At 38.0% G+C, this 26,379-nt stretch overlaps 1 long non-coding RNA gene across 1 annotated transcript in view; it reads right to left on the minus strand.

Annotated features, from left to right (window-relative positions):
- LOC126195228 (uncharacterized) overlaps positions 1 to 26,379 on the minus strand; it is an 80,814-nt gene that overhangs the window by 22,657 nt on the left and 31,778 nt on the right. The window lies entirely within an intron of this gene.

Here is a 26,379-nt window from a genome sequence, read left to right on the forward strand (position 1 = left end):
TGCACGATAATTCATTGTGCACGCTTTTGGATGTGCGCCGGATTACTGAGGGGCTAGACTACTGAAGGCCAGATTAGCGAGAGTCTAGTGTATTTTCTATTGCAAAGACACCATGCTCATGTTCGCACAGCAGCATATTATGTGAAAACACCAAGACATAGGCTTCACAAGAAAGGGAAGTTTCAAGTGTCCCATACCACATTCTAGAGATGAATAAGGAAAGGAAGAAATAAGCAAAAAACTGTAGGCAACTAGTAAGTCCACTGCTGAAGCTACACAGCAGCTGGAGACACAAATGATGCCAGATGATAACTATTTTTTATTTTATATTTGGTTAATGACTTCAAGAACATATCCCAATTGTCTGTAAAATGATAGATCGTAAGTGTTATGTCCAAATCATTCTTTCCCAGAGAACTACCCACAGCACTGTTTTCAACCTAAACAATCATCTGGGTATTCCACACATCACCACCCTCTAGCTGCACTGTTATCTACTGATCCAGCACCATATTATCTTCTTCTTCACAAACTAATACTTCATCCCAGTCTCCACTAAAAAATGTTGAAGGCAGTACTGACAGTACTGTGTCACCTCATCATTTCTGAAATGTTTCAATGAATCAGGCTAATAATATAAGATGTTTTTGATAAAACTGGATTTTAATAAAACTTACCTTAATGTGAGTAGCATTTTCTCTTCTTTTCTTTTCCTAAGTATTGCTGCATTACTGTGTCTGTACCCCTTGAGAGAGAGAGAGAGAGAGAGAGAGAGAGAGAGAGGGAGGAAGAGAGAGAGACTCCATTTGTGAAGCAGGACTGTAAATTTTAACATAGGATGAGCCCATCCTCTTTTCTTCTTTTATGTTGCTACCTGATTCCAGAGATATGCAGTCATAGCTGTCTCCATAGCCTCCATCACACCACTAAGCTGCGGCCAGTTGACCACAGTCTTGGCTATAGAAGCTATGGCTGTAGCCACCCATTGTTCGTGGCTGCATTAGTGCATCACCTATCTCAGTTCACTCAGAACATATGCTCTTAGATATTTAGTTGATTGCCAATTGTATAATTAAACATTACCGAATATTTTTATCTATTTATCTGCAATACATTACATGTTGTTGTAATACCATTTCCTGTGCCCAGCTTTGATTCACTGCAGGACTTTCTGCATTTTACTAGATTTCTGATGTCATGGCTTTTGCCATTGTCATTATTCTTGAACAGTCTCATGGAAGTTTAAAACGTTATCTACTTGATTGTTTATATATGAGCAATAGCTGTCCCTTAACACTCCCTTGTGGTACACTTGATGATACTTCCACATGTCTGGTACTACGTTCAGATGTAACAATTTTCCCCATTAAGAACATGATGTATTCAATGTACTACAAAATCCTGAAACCAATCACAAAGCAGGTCTGAATCTTGCACGTCCATCTCATGTTTAAAGACAATTGTGTAGAATAGAGGCAAATGATTTCTGGAAATCGAGGAACATGGCAGCAACATTAATTCTTTTATCTGCTGACTTCTGGAGCTAGTGAGTGAACATAGATTTACATGATTGCTGTTTGTGGAAGCCACATTGATGCATACAAAGGAAATTTCCAACCTCCAAAAAAGGTTGTAATATGCAAGAATAAAATGTTCCATAGTTGTACTATAATATAGGCCTACAGATGTGTGTGGTTACCTGACAACCCTTCCTGAAGATGGGAATGAGCTGAGACTTTTTCCATTTGCTTGGAAATCTTTGTTGTTCCAGTAACCTACAAGAAGTTTGCATTTGTGTTTGAGAGTGTGTGTGTGTGTGTGTGTGTGTGTGTGTCGCCTATTGTTGATGAAGGATTTAACGGCCGAAAGCTTTAATTGTGAGAGTCTTTTTGTTTTGCCTACCTGCGACTCAGCATCTCCGCTATATGGTGAGTAGCAACTTTCCTTTTGACATTATTGTCACATATCCTACAGGTCCTAATATGTAGGTATCCTGTAGGGTCTAGTAGGCTAACCTTTGTTGTGTGATTTTAATTTAATTTTCTTTTCCTTGAGCAATTATCTAAATCTGGTATTGTTGTGGAGGCTGGAAGGAGGAATGAACAGTATTATGGTCTTCGGGATAAAAGAACTAAAGAATACCAAATCCAGTACTGTAGCCTTTCATGAATTTGTTCTCCATTTTAATGCCAGTATCATCATAGAGCAACAGTATATATAACTTCGATCCAATTACTGACAGTACATAAGAGTAGAAGTTTTTAGGATCTGTCTTCACATCAGTAGACAAAATACTGCTTAGGAATTAATTGAATGTTTTTCTATTGCTACTCTTATGCCCATTGTAATTTGTTCATTTTTGTTTGTTAATAAGGCTTCAACATAGTTTAAATCTGTAATAAGGCTTACTTTTGGAATCCAAAATTTAAGTTCTCACACACACACACACACATTAGTGAGTGATAATCATGCATAAAAATCTCATTTGGCAGAACATTTATGACCTTACAGCATGCCAATGTTTACTCTTCTTTTACTGCCTTATCTTAGATCAGAACTGTTTGATCTAATTGTATTTTACATTACCCAATGAAAATTTTGTCTTTAGTTTCTTCTTTTATCATAAACCAAAAATAATCATTTATATATTGATATATGTTTTCAGTAGAACCCTTAGTATGTGTATTGGTGTGTGTGGGCTGGTTTAAACAATATCATTTAAATTTTGTATATTGATTATAGGACATAGCTCAAAGGTTACATAGATATTGTGTTTGATTTATAAATTAAAAAGGAACTGTATTATGAATTATGGAACATAAACAATATGTTTATCACATACAAATAAAATGAGATAATTTAAAATTACAGCAGCCTATACAGAAAAATATCAGACTAGTGTACATGTCTCTCGTAAATAACTTTGTCTAAAGAATAAAAGCTATCCACAGCAAAAACTCCTTTAGCTTGCTTTTAAATAAATTATTATATTTTCACAGGGACTTAATATCTTCCTGAAATGAGTTCAAATTTTTGATACTAGTGTATATCACATCTGTTGTGCGAGAGAGTCCACAGGTCATAATGTTTGTTATATTTACTTGTTTGTTGTGTTTATACTGTTTAGTTCCTTTCAAATGGAGAATAACTGTCAGTATTCAAATAATGATTTGAATAAATAAATTGTCAGTTAGCACTGAGTAAAAATTCCTGCTTAGAAAGACTGACAGATGGTTCTTGATGGCATTCTGCACGTAACTCTGCCGATGTTTCCTAAATAATAAAGATTTTTCCATACTGGTTAATCACTCTTGAAAGTAATTTTATAACCCATAAGTGAACAGAAATAAATGAAATAAAAATATGAAATGTGTAGCTTAACTATTCAATGAAAGACAGCACCTTAAAAATGACAACTTCTGTGTTCCCATTGTGAAACTTCAACAGTCTTGACTTCAGGGGCTCCTAAAGGCCAGTTACAGCATATAGAGAGATAAGCATTTGTGGAATAGGCATCTACACACAAAATTTGTACAGAATTCAAAGTAGTAGTGTGGCAACCACTAAACCATTTGGCTTGGAATAATCCATTGAAACAACTGGGATCAATCTTGCTATTTATCATCTCTCAGATTGGTTTGATTTTCTTATTAAAATTAATAGTTTAAACTTGAAACAAGAACATTTAGTTTATTTGATAACTATTCTTAGTATTTTACAATATTTTTGTAGTGTTTTAAAAATCAGGATTGCCTGGGTTGTTTGATGTAGTATGCAGATATTGCTTTATTTTGCATGATATGTTCACACCAGTGATGGTCCATGTTTTTTGTTGGACTTTTTGTCATATAAATTCCTTGAGGAAATGTGATTCTAAATATTAGTGCCACTTAGTTGTTGAATAAATTGTACTTTGAATTGCTTTTGTTATACACAGGTCTCTTATCTGTTCCTTGGAGACATAACTTAATGGCCAGCATAGTTTTTCCATTTATTGTCCTAATTACTTTCCAATGGGGCTTAGTCTCTGTTTTATGAATGTTTAGGCTGTTAATAGTGAGTTGTAGTTTTTCATGATCAGAGATGCAAATCAGAACTTGACTAATACTGATATCAGCTAATTTTCAATTACTTTGCTTGCATATGGAGCTATTTTTAGCGGAAAACTGATCACAGAAGGAAGATTCTATAATTTCTGTCCAGAAAGTTTGTTGACTGATGTCATACTGCCGACAGTCATAAGAGTGTGCCACTACTGAATCCCATGCAGAACAGGTCAAGACATACCTGAAAAAAGTTCCTACATGGCAGCACCGTGAGGGTGCTTCTCATGTGTAAACAGCACATTCTAGGGTGATGGTGTAGTGTTTACAGTCAAAACCCAAAATGGATCAGTGAACAAATATGCTGTTCTGTTTCAGACTTGGATAATCAATGAAAGAAATTTATGAAATAATGAAGATGGTTTATGAAGAACATGCTATCACCTTGAAGAGTGTTTGTAAGTGGTTTAAACACTTTTGAGAAGGGCAGGACACTGTGGAAGATGCCCACTAAATTGGCTGGCCTACAAGTACATTCACACCAGACAATGTACAGAAAGTGAAGGAATTTTTGTCCCGGGATTATATTGTGACAGTGAGAAAGGTAGCAAAGGAAGTGGAAATTAGTTGTGAGACAGTCCACCTGATAGTAATCCATGATTTGGGTGAATCTTGTATTACTCTCAACTGATGCCCCATGCTTTGACACTGGAAGAAATGCAACTTCAGCTTGACACATGTGGGGACTTCATCGACATGGCAGATGAAGACCCAAATTTCCTGAAAACTGTTTCACAATTGATGAGAACTAATGTCTGAAGCATGACCTGAAGACAAGCATGAATGTGTGAAGTGGTGGGGTCCAGGGTAACCAAAATGCAGGAAGATGTACAGCAAGAAATCTCACATCAAGACAATTCTTGTGGTTTTCTTCAACTCTAAGGGTCTCATCCATAAAGAATTCCTCCCTGCCATTACGCATGTGGAAATACGGAAATGTCTGCTGCAACAAATCATCAGTTATGTTGTATGCAACCCAGTCTCTCTGTTTATTTTTTATATGAAATTATCTTGCTAACGTAATTTCTGACTACAAGTTTTTCTTTACCAAAGGTAACTCAGTACTCACTTGAGCACAGAATATGGGCACACACTACATATTTCTGCTCACCCGTATTGACCACCAATTCATTTAGATAACTGCATATGCCATTAATATTTTATGAAAAATTTCTAGTTTTTTATTTTCAGAAGAAGTTGCAGTAATCTCCCAAAAAAATCTGTTCACTGATGATTTGAGGGAGGCATCTTTAATCTGTATTTTAATTGCTGATTTGTATAAGATTCTCTGTGTGCATGCATCGTAGGACTCTTTAGAATCGTCTTCATCCTGTCTTTTCACGGCCGTCTGTGCAAGGTATCCTGCTTATATCCACTGCCTTTCTTGCAGCAACCTTTTGGTTTTGTGAGTTATTGTTCATACCTGTTGTCTTGGAAAAAAGGTGTAGGTCACACCTGTCTACAAGAAGGGAAGTAGAAATTATCTACACAACTACCATCCAATATCCTTGACATTAGTTTGTTGTAGAATCTTAGAACACATTCTGAGCTCAAACATAATGATGTATCTTGAACAGATTGACCTTGTCAATGCCAACCAGAATGGATTTTGAAAACATTGATCATGCGAAACCCAACTAACACTTTTCTCAGATGACATACTGAAAGCTTTCAATCAAGGCAACCAAGTAGATGCAGTATTTCTTGATTTCCAAAAAGCATTTGACTCGGTACCATACCCACAGGCACTGACTCCATGGGGCCTCAGGGGCCCCAACCCCCTCAAAAATTCGTTTGGGGGGGGGGGGGGCAGAGACCCCCAGTAATTAAAGAAAATTATTAGTTATATTATGCTTTGTAAAATTACAAAATTATGCTGGAATTTTTTATTTTCCTTGTTTGAAGATAGTTACCTTTTCGAATACATTCAGTAATCAGTTAAAACAAATAATTATTACAGTAGTAAGCAGGTGAACTGAAAATGAGCGGTGTGAATCATGAACACTTAGAATTTGTCCTGGTGCACAAACCTACGGGTAAAGTCTGGCGCCGGCGGACCAGCACTGCAGCCACAGCAACATCAAAAGGTCTGGAGCAGAAGCACCTGGAACCCTCCGCCTCACATCGCCTTGATGCTTTGAGACATTACGACACCGCAGCTATATAAAGCCCACCCTGCTGTTGCAGTCATTCAGTGTGGATAGTTTCGTTCAATGCATGCTGCAGACATGTTTAATGTTCCAACTTTAGTGTCTAGTGGACTATTTTATATGACTATATTTTATTCATTTACTTTAGTCTCTTAGTGTATTGTGAATTAAGTTTGGAATGGATAAATTTGTTACCAAAAAGGCGCACTTGGAAGTTGATGATACTGCAAGTCAACCTCCAACAATTATTTTGTTGTCAATTGCTTCATCGTCTTCAGGCGAGAACTGTTCACAGCCAAAATCTGGACAATCCAGTAAGGGAAAATCATTTCAGAAGTCTTGGCTGATCAAATATACATGGCTAGAATATGAAGCATCTACCAAAAATGTTTTTTGCAAAACCTGCAAAGAGGCACATGCTAAAAATCTATTACAATTTTCTTCAAAAAAAGAAGATGCATTTACTTCCATTGGGTTTTCTAACTGGAAAAAGGCTTTGGAAAAATTCTGTCTTCATGAAAAAATGTTTATGCATAAAGAAGGTGTCCTGAAACTAAATTCTGTCACTAACCAAAGTGTGGCCTCCCAATTAAATGAACAGTTATATAGTGACATGAAGAAAGGCCATTTAGTTCTTGAGACAATTTTTACTACTGTGCAATTTCTATGCCGACAAGGACTAGCAATTAGAGGGCATGAAGATGTAAACTCAAATTTTTTTCAATTGTTGGAACTCCGAAAGAATGACATACCTGAGTTTAAAGATGGGTAGGGCATTTGGGGTATAAGTGGACATCGCACGATATTCAAAATGAGATCATTGATCTACAGGAAAGTCTGTGTTGAGAAAGGTATTGGCTTCAATCAAGAAGACTGAACATTTTTCTATTATGGTAGATGAAACAAGTGATTCTTCGATTCACGAACAAGTGTCACTTTGTATTCATACTGTCGACGATTCCTTAATCATGAGCGGAGACTTTATCGGCTTATACGAGACCCCCAACACTGAATCACAAACTCTGTTTAGTATTTTAAAGACATTTTTGCTTCTCTCGATTTGTCAATGGATAACTTAAGAGGACAGTGCTATGCTGGTGCCTCAAATATGAGATGTAAGTTCAAAGGACTAAAAAAGTTAGTTTTGTATATACAACCAAAAGCACGTTATGTGCACTGCACTGCTCACAGTTGACTTGGCAGTTGTAGACAGTCTCCGCCATCTTACTTCTATGAGGGATATTATGGCTTTAGCCAAGGACTTAATAAACACCGTAAGGATGGGACTTCCCAGAAGCATACGCTGTGAGAGTGCCAACGACCAAGCTAGTCTACAACCCCTTTGCCCGACTCAATGGACTATGGGAGCTTCTAGTATTTTGAAAATATTTTGAAAAACTTTGAAGAACTTTTAGAGTTTTTTGAAACATTTTCTGCAGAGGACAAAACAGAGGCAGGTTACAAATGTGCAGGCTACCTTGAGTCAATGTTACAATTCAAGACTTATTTCTTTTTACATCTTTACTGTGATGCAGTGAACCCAGTAGAGGATGTCAGTGAAAAAATTCAGTGTCCCCAATCTAAGTGTTGCTGATCTGGAAAAAATATATGAGGGCTTGATTTGTATATTGAATGGAAGGCGTGATAGTTTTGAACACTTTTGGGAGTTGTGTTTAAAAGAAAAACCTTCACAAGTTGATGATCCTTCGCTTCCTTGGAATAGAAGTATGAAAACAATGAAGCCAGCTCACTGCACACTTTCCAAACCTCAAAGGAATACTACAAAGCTATTTACATTGAAGTTTGTGAAACGGTGCAATCTTGCATTACTGAGCGGTTTGCTTCAACTGGACCCACTCAGGTCACTGTAGTTGAACAAGAGTGCTTGCTTTTAGTAAACAGAGGTGAAACAAATTTGGAAAAATGAACTGAGTTTTTCAAAAATGACCTAGACATTGAGAGACTGTGCTTACACTTGAATATGTTAGCCGATATCACTAATGAAAAACAACTGGTCTTAAAAAACATGCATGATGTAAGAAAGTACATTACACAAGAGCCTGCAGTTGGAGAAATGTCATGTGAAGTAGTGAAGTGTATTAAGCTTCTCCAAGTAGTTCCAATCACAACAGCAACAGCAGAGCGGTCATTTAGCACCCCTAGACATTTGAAGTCATATCTCTGATCAACAATGGGACAGAAGCAATTGAACAACTTGGCTAATCTTCATGCCTACCGAGATGTTTGGATGAATTGGATATCCAGCCAGTCATCAACAACTTCATAATCAGTAATCCAGTCAGATGGTCAACATTTGCACCTTTCTAAAGATGCTCTAGCCCTAATAATGGCATTTAGAGCAATACTAAAAATCTTTATAAAATAGAGAATTAAATACATATATAATGTTAAATTTTCAGTTTTGAAATATTAGTACTAGTGTAGAAGTGTATTACTATGTTACTATAGTACTATATTAGTTATTTTCAAACATTTAATAATTTTTAGGGTGTAAGACCCAATTAAAACCCACTATTTACACACTTTTTGACTGAAAGTATTAGGCATACTGTATTAACTTTATTAACTGTATTAAAGCATTAACGTTGAGATACTGTTTTTATGTAATGAACCCTGAGCCTTATTCAATGTAAGCTTAAATTAACTATTTTATTTATTAATCAAAGTGCTATTACTGTGCAACAGCAATATTTAATGTTTTATTCTTTTAATGATACTTTAGGATTTATTTGAATACAGTTTGTCTTTTCAGAGCCATTTATTCACTGCTGTGTAATAGTCTATAAGCATGATTATTACTGTAAATTAAGTTAGCTTTTTAAGAAAATACCATGTGTGTTTATGTTTTGTTTCTTTTTTTAAAGCCAAAAAATGTGTCAGGCTTGTCGAGTTTCTCTTAGTGTCGAGTTATCAAGAGCCCAGTTTTTGGGGTTCTAATGTTGATCATATGACTCTAAAATGCTTAAAAAGAACTTTAAAACTCACTATTTTTCATCTAAAATTTAGAAAATTACCTAGGGCAAGACCCCCAGTATGGGCCCCACCCCAATATTTTTTATAAGTCAGCGACCACACCTATGCATATGGTCATATGGGGTATCAAGTGAAATTTGTGATTGGATTGAGGACATTTTTGCAGGAAGGCCACAGCATGTTATCTTGGATGGAGAGTCATCGTCAAATGTAGAAGTAACTTCAGGTGTGCCCCAGGGAAGTATGTTGGGACCCTTGCTGTTCATATTGTACATTAATGACTTTTCAGGCAATATTAGTAGTTAAATCATGCTTTTTGCCATAATGCAGTTATCTATAATGAAGTACTGTCTGGAAACAGCTGCATAAATATTCAGTCAGATCTTGATAAGATTTCAACATGGTGCAGAGATTGGGAACTTGCTCTATATGTTCAGAAATCTAAAATTTTGCACTTCACAAAACGAGAAAATGTAGTAGCCTATGACTATAATATCAATGAGTCACTGCTGATATTGGCCAACTCAAACTAATATCTGGGTGTAACACTTTGTACGGATATAAAATGGCATGATCACATAGGTTCAGTTGTGGGTAAAGCAGGTGGTAGACTTCGGGTTATTGGTAGAAGAAACCCAATCAATCTACAAAGAAGATTGCTTACAAATCATTCATTTCAATTATTCATTTTAGAATATTGCTCAAGTGTGTGGGACCCATACCACATGGGACTAATAGTGAATACTGACAGAGATACTGAAGGGACTGAATTGGAAGACTCTTGAAAATAGACGTAAACTATTCTGAGAAAGTCTATTTAAAAAGTTTTAAGAATTGGCTTTAAATGATTACTCTAGGAATATACTACAAATCCCCTACATACCACTCACATAGGGATCGTGAGGATGAGATTAGAATTATTACTTTCTTCCCATGTTCCATACATGAATGGAACTACATTGAGAAGATGCAGCACCTGCTAGATGATGAAGGAAGATCAACGCTGACCCCACGAACAAGGTGGAGAACAAGACCAGGGCTCTACTCAAGGACGTGGATCTACCAGAGGGGGACGCCAAGAAATTGTCACCTCAAGGACCTGTACCACCAAGACTCTATGGACTCCCTAAGGTCCACAAAGAGGGAGTACCTATGCACCCGATTGTCAGCAACTTGAAGAATCACAGATCACAATGTAGTCCTCCATTCTTATGAGAAATGTCTTTTACTGTAAATCACACTTGATCAATGTATGCATCCTATTTCACATAACTTAATTTGTCTCATATTATTATTGGCATTTCTTATTTCTTGGCACAGAAATTTGCTACGTTAACATAGTGCTTAAAATTTCATTTAGGTAAAGAATGACTTGCAGCTCAAATTTACATTGTGTGCACCATAGAATACTGACAAATGTGCTAGATTTACATCTACATCTATACTCCGCAAAACCACTGTGAAGTGCATGTAGAGAGTACTTTCCATTGATCTGCTTATTATTTCTTCTTCCCATTCTATTTATGTTGGAGCAAAGGAAGAACAGTGGCCTTTTAAACACCTCTGTGCATGTTGTAAGTTGTATAATCTTGTCTTGGCTATCCCTACTGGTATTCTAAATTAGAGGTCTTAGTATATTACTAGATTTCTCATTTAAAGCTGGTTTTTGAAACTTTGTAAGGAAAATTTTAAAAGGAAAATGGATAGGTTAAAGTTAGATATAGTAGGAATTAGTGAAGTTTGGTGGCAGAAGGAACAAGACTTCTGGTCAGGTGACTACAGGGTTATAAATACTAAATCAAATAGGGGTAATGCAGGAGTAGGTTTAATAATGAATAGGAAAATAGGAATGCGGGTAAGCTACTACAAACAGCATAGTGAATGCATTATTGTGGCCAAGATAGACACGAAGCCCACACCTACTACAGTAGTACAAGTTTATATGCCAACTAGCTCTGCAGATGATGAAGAAATTGATGAAATGTATGATGAGATAAAAGAAATTATTCAGGTAGTGAAGGGAGACGAAAATTTAATAGTCATGGGTGACTGGAATTCGGCAGTAGGAAAAGGGAGAGAAGGAAACGTAGTAGGTGAATATGCATTGGGGGTAAGAAATGAAAGAGGAAGCCGCATGGTAGAATTTGCACAGAGCACAACTTAATCATAGCTAACACTTGGTTTAAGAATCATAAAAGAAGGTTGTATACATGGAAGAAGCCTGGAAATACTGACAGGTTTCAGATAGATTATATAATGGTAAGACAGAGATTTAGGAAACAGGTTTTAAATTGTAAGACATTTCCAGGGGCAGATGTGGACTCTGACCACAATCTATTGGTTATGAACTGTAGATTAAAACTGAAGAAACTACAAAAAGGTGGGAATTTAAGGATATGGCACCTGAATAAACTGAGTAAACCAGAGGTTGTACAGGGTTTCAGGGAGAGCATAAGGGAACAATTGACAGGAATGGGGGAAAGACATACAATAGAAGAAGAATGAGTGGCTTTGAGGGATGAAGTAGTTAAGCCATCAGAGGATCAAGTAGGTAAAAAGACGAGGGCTACTGGAAATCCTTGGGTAAAAGAAGAAATATTGAATTTAACTGATGAAAGGAGAAAATATAAAATTGCAGTAAATGAAGCAGGCAAAAAGGAATACAAACGTCTCAAAAATGAGATCGACAGGAAGTGCAAAATGGCTAAGCAGGGATGGCTAGAGGACAAATGTAAGAATGTAGAGGCTTATCTCACTAGGGGTAAGATAGATACTGCCTACAGGAAAATTAAAGAGACTTTTGGAGAAAGGAGAACCACTTGCATGAATATCAAGAGCTTTGATGGAAATCCAGTTCTAAGCAAATAAGGGAAAGCAGAAAGGTGGAAGAAGTATATAGAGGGTCTATACAAGTGCGATGTACTTGAGGACAGTATTATGGAAATGGAAGAGGATGTAGATGAAGATGAAATGGGAGATATGATACTGCGTGAAAAGTTTGACGGAGCATTGAAAGACCTGATTCGAAACGAGGCCCCGGGAGTAGACAACATTCCATTAGAACTACTGACAGCCTTGGGAAAGCCAGTCCTGACAAAACTCTACCATCTGGTGAGCAAGATGTATGAGACAGGCGAAATACCCTCAGACTTCAAGAAGAATATAATAATTCCAATCCCAAAGAAAGCAAGTGATGACAGATGTGAAAATTACCAAACTATCAGTTTAATAAGTCACAGCTGCAAAATACTAACGCAAATTCTTTACAGACGAATGGAAAAACTAGTAGAAGCTGACCTCGGGGAAGATCAGTTTGGATTCCGTAGAAATATCGGAACACGTGAGGCAATACTGACCCTACGACTTACCATAGAAGATAGATTAAGGAAAGGCAAACCTACATTTCTAGCATTTGTAGAGAAACCTTTTGACAATGTTGACTGGAATACTCTCTTTCAAATTCTGAAGGTGGCGGGAGAGTCGAGGGACATGAAAGGGAAGCAGTGGTTGGGAAGGGAGTGAGACAGGGTTGTAGCCTCTCCCCAATGTTATTCAATCTGTATATTGAGCAAGCAGTGAAGGAAACAAAAGAAAAATTCGGAGTAGGTATTAAAATCCATGGAGAAGAATATAAACTTTGAGGTTCGCCGATGACATTGTAATTCTGTCCGAGACAGCAAAGGACTTGGAAGTGCAGTTGAACGGAATGGACAGTGTCTTGAAAGGAGGATGTAAGATGAAGATCAACAAAAGCAAAACAAGGATAATGGAATGTAATCGAATTAAGTAGGGTGATGCTGAGGGAATTAGATTAGGAAATGAGACACTTAAAGTAGTAAAGGAGTTTTGCTATTTGGGGAGCAAAATAACTGATGATGGTCGAAGTAGAGAGGATATAAAATGTAGACTGGCAATGGCAAGGAAAGCGTTTCTGAAGAAGAGAAATTTGTTAACATCGAGTATAGATTTAAGTGTGAGGAAGTCGTTTCTGAAAGTATTAGTATGGAGTGTAGCCATGTATGGAAGTGAAACATGGACGATAAATAGTTTGGACAAGAAGAGAATAGAAGCTTTCGAAATGTGGTGCTACAGAAGAATGCTGAAGATTAGATGGGTAGATCACATAACTAATGAGGAAGTATTGAATAGGATTGGGAAGAAGAGAAGTTTGTGGCTCAACTTGACTAGAAGAATGGATTGGTTTGTAGGACATGTTCTGAGGCATCAAGGGATCACCAATTTTGTATTGGAGGGCAACGTGGAGGGTAAAAATCGTAGAGTGAGACCAGGAGATGAATACACTAAGCAGATTCAGAAGGATGTAGGTTGCAATAGGTACTGGGAGATGAAGAAGCTTGCACAGGATAGCGTAGCACAGAGAGCTGCATCAAACCAGTCTCAGGACTGAAGACCATAACAACAACAACAAGTATGCTTTCATGGTATGACTGCTTTTTTCTTCCAGTGTCTGCCAGTTCATGTTCTCCAGTACCAGGTGATGTTCCATTGTTCAGTGAGAAGCTGTAAGATGTTGAATGAATGTAGTCGTTAACATAAAGTAAGAAGGGTTTGAGTAACTCTCTGGTATTGCACTTACAATTAGTTAGACCTTGCACTCACCTCCCCTAAAATGGAATTAATACTTCTAAAATCTTGGATGGTGTGCATGTTTTTTACATGTGTCTATCAGCAGTAATAATGTCTCACCTTCTGAAGGTAATTACTGGCCAGCATCTGGCTCCAAATTTGTTATATATTACTGTAGGTGCAACCAAATGGAGGGGTATCCGTTGAGAGGCTAGACAGATGTGTGGTTCCTGAAAAGGGGCAGCAGCCTTTTCAGTAGTTCCAGGGGCAACAGTCTGGATGACTGACTGATCTGGCCTTGTAACATTAACCAAAATGGACTTGCTGGGCTGGTACTGCGAACAGCTGAAAGCAAGGAGAAACTACAGCCATAACTTTTCCCAAGGGCATACAGCTTTACTGTATGGTTAAATGATGATGGTGTCCTCTCAGATAAAATATTCCAGAGGTAAAATAGTCTCCCATTCGAATCTCCCGGCGGGGACTACTCAGGAGGACATTATTATCAAGAGAAAGGAAACTGGTGTCCTATGGATCGGAGTGTGGAATGTCATAATCGAGCAGGTAGGTTAGAAAATTTTAAAAGGGAAATGGATAGGTTGAAGTTATAGTGGGAATTAGTGATGTTCAGTGGCAGAAGGAACAAGACTTCTGGTCAGGTGAATACAGGGTTATAAATACAAAATCAAATAGGGGTAATGCAGGAGTAAGTTTAATAATAAATAAAAAATAGGAGTGCAGATAAACTGCCACGAACAACATAGTGAGTGTATTATTGTAGCCAAGATAGACAGGAAGTCCATGCCTACCATGGTAGTACAAGTTTATATGCCAACTAAATCCACAGATGATAAGCAGATTGAAGAAATGTATGACATGATAAAAGAAATCATTCAGATAGTTAAGGGATATGAAAATTTAATAGTCATGGGGGACTGGACTGGAATTCAATAGCAGGAAAAGGGAGAGAAGGAAAAAGTAGTAGGTGAATATGGACCAGAAGTAAGGAATGAAAGACAAAGCCGCCTGGTAGAATTGTGCACAGAGCGTAAGTTAATCATATCTAACATTTGGTTTAATAATTGAGAAAGAAGGTTGTATATGTGTAAGAGGCCTGGAAACACTGGAAGGTTCCAGACAGATTATATAACGGTGAGACAGAGATTTAGGAGCCAGGTTTTAAACTGTAAGACATTTCCAGGCGCAGGTGTGGATTCTGACCACAATTTACTGGTTATGAACTGTAGATTAAAACTGAAGAAACTGTAGAAAGGTAGAAATTTAAGGAGATGGGACCTGAATAAACTGAAAGAACCAGAGGTTGTAGAGAGTTTCAGAGAGAGCATTAGGGAATGATTGACAAGAACAGGGAAGAAATACAGTAGAAAAAGAATGGGCAGCTTTGCGAGATGAAATAGTGAAAGCAGCAGATCAAGTAGGTAAAAAGATGAGGGCTACTGGAAATCCTTGGGTGGCAGAAGAGATATTGAATTTAATTGATGAAAAGAGAAAATTAAAAATGCAGTAAATGAAGTAGTCAAAAAGTAATACAAATGTCTCAAAAATGAGATCGACAGGGAATGCAAAATGGCTAAGCAGGGATGCCTAGACAACTAATGTAAGGATGTAGAAGCATATATCACTGGGGTAAGATAGATACTGCCTACAGGAAAATTAAAGAGACATTTGGAGAAAAGAGGACCACCTGTATGAATATCAAGAGCTCAGATGGAAAAACAGTCCTAAGCAAAGAAGGGAAAGCAGAAAGGTGGAAGGAGTATATATAAGGTCTATTACAAGGGAGATGTAATTGAGGGCAATAGAAATGGAAGAGGACATAGATGACATACCCCTGGTCCATATTCACCTACTACTATTTCCTTCTCTCCCATTTCCTTCTATCGAATTCCACTCCCCCATGACTATTAAATTTTCGTCTCCCTTAACTATCTGAATAATTTATTTTATCACATGAATACTTTTCTTCAATCTCTTTATCATGAAGATGAAATGGGAGATACTATACTGTGTGAATAATTTGACAGAACACTGAAAGACCTAAGTCAAAACAAGGCCCCGGGAGTAGACAACATTCCATTGGAACTACTGATAGCCTGGGGAGAGCCAGCCATGGTAAAACTGTACCATCTGGTGAGCAAGATGTATAAGACAGGCAAAATACCCACAGACTTTGAGAAGAATATAATAATTCCAATCCCAAAGAAAGAAGATGTTGACAGGTGTGAATATTACTGAACTATCAGTTTAATAAGTCATGGCTGCAAAATACTAACACAAATTCCTTACAGACAAACGGAAAAACCGGTAGAAGCCAACCTCAGGGAAGATCAGTCTGGAGTCCATAGAAATGTTGGAATGAGTGAGGCAATACTGATCTTATGACGTATCTTAGAAGACAGATTAAGGAAAGGCAAACCTACATATCTGGCATTTGTAGACTTAGAGAAAGCTTTAGACAATGTTGGCTGGAACGCTCTCTTTCAAATTCTGAAGGTGGCAGGGGTAAAATGCAGGGGAGCAAAATTCTGTTTACAACTTATACAGAAATCAGATGGCAGTTATAGGAGTTGAGGGGCACAAAAGGGAAGCAGTGGTTGAGAAGGGGGTGAGACAGGATTGTAGCCTATCTCTGATGCTATCAACCTGTATATTGAGCAAGCAGTAAAGGAAACAAAAGAAAAATTTGGAGTAGGAATAAGAAGAAATAAAAACTTTGAGGTTTGCTGATGACATTGTAATTCTGTCGGAGACAGCAAAGGACCTGGAAGAACAGTTGAATGGAATGGACAGTGTCTTGACAGGAGGATATAAGATGAACATCAACAAAGCAAAATGAGGATAATAGAACGTAGTCAAATTAAATCAGGTGACGCTGAGGGAATCAGGTTAGGAAATGCGACACTTAAAGTAGTAGATGTGTTTTGCTATTTAGGGAGCAAAATAAATGAAATGTAGACTGGCTAAGGCAAGGAAAGCATTTTTGAAGAAGAGAAATTTGTTAATATGGAGGATAGATTTAACTGTCAGAAAGTCTTTTCTGGAAGTATTTGTATGGAGTGTAGCCATGTATGGAAGCGAAAAATGGATGATAAATAGTTTAGACAAGAACAGAATAGAATCTTTCAAAATGTGCTACTACAGAAGAATGCTGAGGATCATGTAACTAATGAGGAGGTACTGAATAGAATTTGGGGAAAGAGGAATTTGTGGCACAACTTGAGTAGAAAAATGGATTGGTTTGTAGGACATGTTCTGAGGCATGAAGGGATCACCAAACTAGCATTGGAGGGAAGCAAGGAGGGTAAAAATTGTAGAGGGAGATCAAGTGATCAATACACTAAGCAGATTCAGAAGCATGTAGGTTGTAGTAGTTACTCGGACATGAATCAGCTTGCACAGGATAGAGTAGCATGGAGAGCTGCATCAAACCAGTCTCTGGACTGAAGACCACAACAATAACAACAACAATATATGGCTAACAGATGACTTGTGGTCAATAAATCATGATAGTTAGTAAGCAGAAAATGGAAAATAGTATAGACCAGGTTGACATTTCTGAAAGCTCACACAGGTATCTCAGTGTGTGGCCTTGCCTATGTTTCGTGATGGATAAGAAACATATGTGCAGGAAGAGATGCTTGATATCAAATCCTTGTGAACACATCAAACTATATTCACCTATACATTTTCCAAATATGATCAGTTGCAGATTCAAGGGTGGTGGCGGGGAAGGGGGAAGAGGATTATGAACCCCTCCCCCTCAAGCATAACTTAGTAGAAGTATTTTTATTTTTTATGTACTTTAACTTCCATTGCCCCCAATAAACCAGGGACCTTGCTGAGCTGGTGTGGCTTGCATGCCACTACAGGACAGATTAGCTGTACCATAGGTTCAAACACAACAGAGGGATATCTGTTACAAGGCCAGACATGGTTTCTAAAAAGTGGCAGCAGTCCTATCAGCAGCTGCACGGACATCTGTCTGGATGATTGACTAATCTGGCCAAGGCAACACTGCAGACAAATACCTTCAGAAAATACTTCCTGACTCTTGAATTTATATTTCATGTTAACAAATTTCTCTTCTTCACATACCCTTTTCTTGCCATTATCAGTCTACATTTTATGATTGCTGTTCAATAAGGAATGCAACACATTTTTTTTCTGAAAATAGTTTTTTTCATGATTCTAGTACACCATATTATTCTCCACACATATCCCATTAAATCCTATTTGTGGAAATAATCTCTGTTCAATGCGATCACTTTACACCACCTTATTGAGAGGGCCTGTATGCCCACATGGTACCACTCTACTGGTGGATGACCGTGTCAGCACTGCCAACAGTGACATCCAGTTGAGCAGCAAAGTGTTTGATTGTGACCCATTGATTACCTCGAATGAGAGCGTCCACACATTCCAACATTGCAAGAGCCACAGCTATGTGCGGCCAGTCAGCACACGGGAGATCGGACAGGTTTGCATGATCTTGTTGCAATGATGACAGATGCCTGCCCACTGACTCACCATGCTTTTGTTCACTGCCTGGTCTCCATAAACATTCTGCAAGTGCCTATGAATACCTGTGATGCTCTGGTTCTCTGCCAAAAGAAACTAAATGACAGCTCTCTGCTCAGAACATAACTCAGTTACAGACGCCATTTCGAAGGCTACGTAACCACCGCAACCAATCCGAACTTCTTGAAACTATAGAGGCTGAAGCAGTAATATTTCATAATCTCCCACAGCAAATTTAGCATTTTTTAACCAAAACTGGCGAAGAATAAAAATATTTTCCGTTATTTATTGAATGCCCCTCGTATGCCTTCCTACTTTGGTCATCATCAGTTATTTTACTGCCCAAATAGCAAAACTCATGTACTATCTTTATTGATTCATTTCCTAATCTAATTCCCTCAGCTTCAGCTGATTTAATTTGACTATGTTCCGTTTTCTTTATTCTTGTTTTTGTTGATGTTCATCGTACATCCTCCTATTATCGCATTGTCCATTCTGTCCAATTGTTCTTCCAAGTCCTCTGCCATCTCCGACAAATTACAGTGTCACCAGCAAACCTCAAAGTTTCTACATACATCAAAAAAAGTTCCGAGAGTTCCAGAACCTGTACAGAAAATTGGAATAGAGGCCAACATAAATATCATTTCTGCCATTTTTATTCCTCATGAAAACCACACATTGCATGTTGAACCACCATACAGTAAGACCTTCAGAGGTGGTGGTCCAGATTGCTGTACACACCAGTACCTCTAATACCCAGTAGCACGTCCTCTTGGATTGATGCATGACGGTATTCATCGTGGCATACTATCCACAAGTTCATCAATGCACTGTTGGTCCACAGTGTTCCACTCCTCAATGGCGATTCGGCGTAGATCCCTCAGAGTGGTTGGTGGGTCACATCTTCCATAAACAGCCCTTTTTAATCTATCCCAGGCATGTTCGATAGGATTCATGTCTGGTGAACATGCTGGCCATTCTAGTTGGGTGATGTCATTATCCTGAAGTAAGTCATTCACAAGATGTGCACGATGGGGACCTGAATTGTCATCCATGAAGACGAATGCCTCGCCAATATGCTGCCGATATGGTCGCACTATCAGTCGGAGGATGTCATTCACGTATCGTGCAGCCATTACAGTGCCTTCCATGACCATCAGTGGCGTACATTGGCCCCACATAATGCCACCCACAAAACAGCAGGTAACCTCCACCTTGCTGCACTTGCTGAACAGTGTGTGTAAGGCGTTCTGCCTGACCAGGTTGCCTCCAGTCACATCTCTGATGATTGTCTGCTTGAAGGCACTTGCGACACTCATCTGTACCGCTCTGCATGGTGCCATGGTTGCAAAGATGGATCTTGCCTTGGATATCGGGAGTGAAGTTGCGCATCATGCAGCCTATTGCACAGTTTGAGTCATAACACGACGTCCTGTGGCTGTACGAAAAACATTACTCAGCATGGTGGTGTTGCTGTCAGGGTTCCTCTGAATGATAATCCATAGGTAGCGTCATCCACTGCAGTAGTAGCCCTTGGGTGGCCTGAGCGAGGCATGCCATTGACAGTTCCTGTCTCTCTATATCTCCTCCTTGTCCGAACAACATCACTTTGGTTCACTACGAGGCGCCTGGACACTTCTCTTGTTGAGAGCCCTTCCTGGCACAAAGTAACAATGCAGATGTGATCAAACTGTGGTATTGACAGTCTAGGCATCATTGATGTACAGACAACATGAGCCTTGTAACCTCCTTCCTGGAATGACTGGAATTGATTAGCTGTCAGATCCTCTCCATCTAATAGGTGCTGCTCATGCGTGGTTGTTTACATCTTTGGGCGGGTTTAGTGACACATCTGAACAGTCAAAGGGACTGTGTCTGTGATACAATATCTACAGTCAACGTCTATCTCAGGAGTTCTGGGAACTGGGATGATGCAAAACTTTTTTTGATGCATGTATTTGTTCTCCCTGAACTTTAATTCCCTTACAAAATTTCTCCTTTGTTTCCTTTACAGCTTGATCAATGTACAGACTGAGTAATGTGGGGGATGGGTTACAACCCTGTCTCACTCCCTTCTCAACCACTACCTCACTTTCATGTCCTTTGGCTCTTATAAGTGGTGTCTGGTTTCTGTAGAATTTATTTATATATATATATAACCTTTCACATCCTGTATTTTACCCCTGTACAGCAGTACCAGCACAAACTCAAAAATGGTTAATGCAGGAGTAGGCATAATAATGAGTAAGAAAATGGGAATGCAGGGAAGCTACAGTGAGCACATTATAGTTGGCAATATAGATACAAAGGTAACAACACTACAGTAATACTAGCTTTGCAGACGATAAAGATATTGAAATGACATAGGATGTGTTAAAAGAAATGACTCGTGTAGTTACAGGAGAAGGAAATTTAGCTATGATGGGGAACTGGAATTCAATAACAGGAAAGGAATGAGGTGGCAAAATAGTAAGAGAACATGGAGGAATGAAAGGGGAAGCCACTTGGTAGAATTTTACACTGAGCACTATTTAATCATTGCTAATACTTTGTTTAAATATCATGGAAGAAGGTTGTATACATCGAAAATACCTGGGGACACTGGAAGGTTTCGAACAGATTTCATAATTTAAAACTGAGATTTCAAAACTAGATTTTAAACTACAAACCATTTCCGAGTGCTGGTGTGGATTCTGACTGTAATTTATTGTTTATGAACTGCAGATTAAAGCTGAAGAAATTGCAGAAAATCAGGAAGTTAAGGAGATGAGGCATAGTTAAAATGAAACAACCAGAGGTTCGAGACAATTTCAAAGGGAGGATTAGAAAATGATTAACAAAACAGGAGTAAGGAACACAACAGAAGATGATAGGCAAAAGGACAAGGTCCAGCAGAAATTCTTGAACAATGCATGAGATATTAGATCTAATAGATGAAAGAAGAAAATATAAAAATGCAGCAGTGAAGCAGGCAAATGGGGATCTGGATGACAAAAAAATGAGATTGACAGATAAGATCAAACTGCCAAAGCAGGAATGCAAGGCTGTAGAAATGTGCTGGCTAAGGGAAAGTATTTAGGATAATTAAAGAGACATTTGGAAAAAAGGCAAGCACCTGTATGAATATTACGAGCATGTACGGCAAACCTGTGCTGAGCAAAGAAGGGATATATAGAGGGTCTCTATTAGGGAGAAAAATTTGAAAACAATATTATAGAAAGAGAAGAGTAAGTAAATGAGGATGAAAGGAGATATATGATACTGTGAGAACAATTTGACAGAGCTCTGAATGAGTAGTTGAAATGAGTCCCCTGTAGAAGACAATATTCCCTCATAATTATTTACATATTTGGAAGAGCCAACTGTGACAAAACTGTTCCACCTGTTGTGTAAGATATACCAGGCAGGCACAATACCCTCTGACTTAAAGAAGAATGTAGTAGTTCCTATTCCAAAGTGAAAGCACAAACCACCAGTCTAATAAGATTTTCACTCCATGATGCTAGCAGCATAACATCTTGTCTGCAGGTCATTTAGAAGTTTTGCTGAATAGTGCATTTAGGAAAACTGGTGCTCTTTAGAGCACCTCACTACAGTGTAAATTCAGACACCAGAAGACCAATGTGAACACAGCTAATTATGTAGAGCATGTTGCACTGATCCTAACAACTTTAAATGCTTGTAGCTCCCTAACTAAAATTGATTGGAATTTGATTTATAAACTATTGGTTTAAATACATCATCTACAAGGTAGAAAAAATAATGTTCTGTTTAAACAACTATAACCCATTGCTTTAACTTACTGAAAAATAACTAAACAAACTACGTTCATAATTCCATAGAAAGAGTAATATTTCTTATGTTTGCTTACTTAAATAAATGTTCCTTTCACTTATTATGTAAGATACAAAGAAAACCGCCTTATCAGAAAAAAAATCCTGTGTGCAGCTCTCCCGGTCGTTATGATGGTTTTCTTTGACTGGAGCCGCTACTATTCGGTCGAGTAGCTCCTCAATTGGCATCACGAGGCTGAGTGCACCCCACTCCTCCCTCTGCAAACTGAATTTTGTGATTCAATTTGCATCTAAATTTCTGACAGGACACTTAAGAGCTGATTTGTACATGGACTGAATGTGCACCTTAGATAATAAACTTGTTACATGCTCTTGAATAGACAAATTCAGTGAGCATTTTTTCACACACCATATACAACACTTTGCTGCTGATTAGTTGAGTACTGCTGATTGGTTTAGCACAAGTATCAAGTCTTAAATTGCATTTCTTCAATAATCCTTCTTGTATAAAGAACAATCAAAAAGTTTGTGTTGAGGGCATTGATGCAACTTTTTTGCGACACACTGTGTCTCTGATGCGGGTACATAAGCACCGACATGTACACAACAGATTAGTGTGGCATTTGTGTCTTTCCAATGTCAGTGCAGTAAATGCGGAAACTTGAACTATGGCGACATTATTACTAAATGTGTCCAAACAGTACCAACAGTCTGTTATTTTTTTCTTGGCTGCCAAAGGACAAACACCGGTAACATCCATCAGAGAATGAAGAATGTGTATCGGGCAGCATGCTTGTTGAAAACCACCATTGGGGAATCATGTGACAAGAGGTGCTGCTGCGTCATGATAACGCATGTCCCCATTTTGAAAATGTCGTAACGCAATAGTTATGTCAACTAAAGCAGGAGACATCCAAGTAACCGCCCTATAGTCTTGATCTCTACCACGTGATTATCATACCTTCGGACCCTTAAAAAAGGCCTTAAAGGGTTGATGATTCCTGTCAGACAAGGATGTGTAACAGGCAGTTATCCACTTGTTCACACAGATGGGCATGGTGTTTTACCAAATGGCTTTCTTCAGTCTGGTGCATCAGTGATTTTGCTGGATTGGCATACCAATTCTGGACTGTACAGCCTTTGAACAGAAAGTTTTTGATCATCCTTTATATATTACTTATTGAGGTTAGTAAATCTTGTTTAAGGCACTATGTAAGGGTATGAAGTTCCTTATTGAACCAGTTCCTGTTTCAGACCAATTCTGCTTAATTTCTTTCTTGTATGTTTCTGTTAAGAGTTAACTGTACAGACTGCAACAGATTTATCTGTGTCAAAGTCACTGTTAGTGCTAGCACTGTAGAAAAATCAGATTCATTAATATTCAACTTCAAGATTATGCTTTAATAAAATAATTCTCACACAACGAAAATAATTTTTGTATATTTGAGGAAATAACAAGCTCAGTCAATGAAATTCCTCTGGGTTTGAGGCCGCATTGTCATATATAAAATTCCGACTTTTCAGTGACAGTTAGCAATACACCCTGAGGAAGGTGTCTTGCAACAGTCGCCGAAACATTGGAATTTTATAGATGACAATGTGGCCTCAAACCCAGAAGAATTTTATTGACTGTGACAACGGCAGCAGAAGCCTACGTTTACAACAAGATGCTCAGTTTATCCATTGAACGTGATATACACGGATGTGCTACGCAAGACAAGATTTGAATAACTGCAAAACTACATTCATAAAAAAAGGACTAACATGGACATTTATTATAATTTCTTAGTATGGAACTCTGCTCCCTTTTGGCATTTGTTGGTGGTGTTTACAGAGCCCTCTGCTTGCTCCTCTCTGGTCACTGACAGTGATCAGCAATCACTGCCCCACTATTTATGGTATACAAGGGCTGGTTATCAACTGTGTGCAACCTGCCACTGTATTTCTCCTTCTGGAGACTCTCCAAGTATAAGTTTGACAATATGAACTCTCTACACTGACTGATTGTGACACCTTAGTCACAGCCAGTCTCTTATTTATAAAATTGGCACTACACATTTGTATCCTAACAACTACAAAATAATGAATTGTACAAACTGTTTCAAATATTTCATCAAGGTGCTCCTTTTGATAACTGTGGTAAGAAGTGAACATCAAACAGTGTGAAGAATAGGAATTGTGAATTTTGCTGTTGCATGCAGTAGAGTGGTAAGACAATTTGAGGAACACTGAGGAGTAGGGGTACATGTGTGTAATGCTTTAGCACAAGCACAAATAGAGAAAAGGAATTATGTCTTTGGTGTGAGGGAATGTATGCTATGCAAAACAGATGGCTAGGGAGGCATGTAAAGCACAGTATTAGAGCAGTTGTTCAGAGAGTAAACTGAAATTAATTACAGCACTTAATAAACAAACTGAATATAGAGGAAGGAAGAAATCTTTATGACTTGTTCTATTTTTCTGCCAACAGATTATTGATATGGGAAGAAGAATCACCTCATTAAATGTCAGGGGAGGGCAGTGAGCCCAAGAAAAACAGATTCAACAAGAGTCTTGAAGAAGTATCTGAAATGAGGAAACTGTGTGGGATTGGATCAAGACAACACCAGTTAAACAGGGAGAAATTGGTTTGATTAGGAGTATTGCTGCCATAACCAGTTGGAGGGGCTGCAGAACAGTATGAGCTGAGTAACGAACAAGTATTGTGACTGGAAAAATTTAATATACATCTACATCTATACTTCACAAGACACTTTACTGTGTGTGGCTGAGGGCACTTTGTGTACCACTATCAGTTTCCAATTTTCCTGCTCCAGTCACAAATGGTTTGCAGGAAAAACAATTGCTGGTAAACCTCCATGTGACTCGAACTCATTGGCTTTTCGTGAGACATATGTAGCAGGATGCAATATATTGGTTGACTCATCTAGGGATGTACAGTCTTGGAACAGTAAACCACACCAGAATGCATATGTTTTCACACTGCTGTTCACTGTATGAACAAAGGAGTTATCAACATACTGAGGCAGTAATTGGAAGACATACAATTTTAATAACGTAACAAGCATTTTTCTTGTTAAATAAAAATATAGTTTTATTAACTGTCTAAACTTCTGAATAGGGAAGACAGATACTTGTTCTATCACTGCATCAAGCTGTTGACCCATATTCACATTCTAAATTATTCTGTCTATAGTTGATTTCATCCCAGATCACATTTTGTTCCTTATGAGGTCAACACTGCTACATTAATTTCTCTGCTTTTTCTTTTGGATTGTCACTTCAAATACTTATTATAAATTACGTGAAATTGAGTACTCACTTTTTTTAAATTTTTTTAAAAGGTTCTGTGAAGGAAACGTCCAGCGTTCTTAACATATTTCCAAAAGGAGCGTTACATTTTTATTGCATTGCGTACTGATATCACAAAATTTGAGTGGGTCATTTTATTTTAATGCCCAAGTCGTCCACTCAGTTTTGCTCTTCTTGACCTCTTACTTACTTTTTGTGGTATAATCCACATGCCTGCGTGATGAAGGCTTTGTTCTCTTCAGCTCAAGAGTTGCTAACTGCCATGCTTTAGCCCATTAAATCCTGGGATCCGACGTGTAAATGTCGTACATGAGACAAGAACTAAAAAACGTTTGCCCTGTTTAAAGTTTCGATTGACTGTTTCTCTCTCTCCATGCTTTCTGTTCTGTGATTATATCTTAATATGTTTCTATCCAATTCGAAACTAGTTGTATTCTGACAAGGACAAAATATAAATTTATTGTAGCAGGGACAACTGTACGGTAACCATCTCATCAGTTTATTCTTGAGTGACATCGTTAAGTCTGTACTCCTGTAAAAGGACATACGTATGCTACATATTCCCATAATGCTTTCAAATTTACCGGGCGCGTTATTGAACAGGCTTTCGTTTTTCCGAGTTGTTTGATGTTCTGTCTAAGTCGATTTCGGCGTAAAATTTAAGGAATTCATCGTATTTTCTTCTTTGCAGGCGATTAGTATACCGGAAAATCTGCTGCGAACTCTCTGAAAACTCGATTTCTGAGCAAAACAAAAATAATGTCCAGATGTGAAATATGTAACTACATCTGTTTTGAATTAAAACCTGGGATCCTTCTTGTAAATGGCGATAATTACTATTAAATTTTATGCTACTAAGTAAACTAAATGACTTACACTAATCTGTATAATGATTATAAC

This window comes from Schistocerca nitens, chromosome 7 (genome assembly GCF_023898315.1).
Source record: "Schistocerca nitens isolate TAMUIC-IGC-003100 chromosome 7, iqSchNite1.1, whole genome shotgun sequence".
NCBI classification, from domain to species: Eukaryota; Metazoa; Arthropoda; class Insecta; order Orthoptera; family Acrididae; genus Schistocerca; species Schistocerca nitens.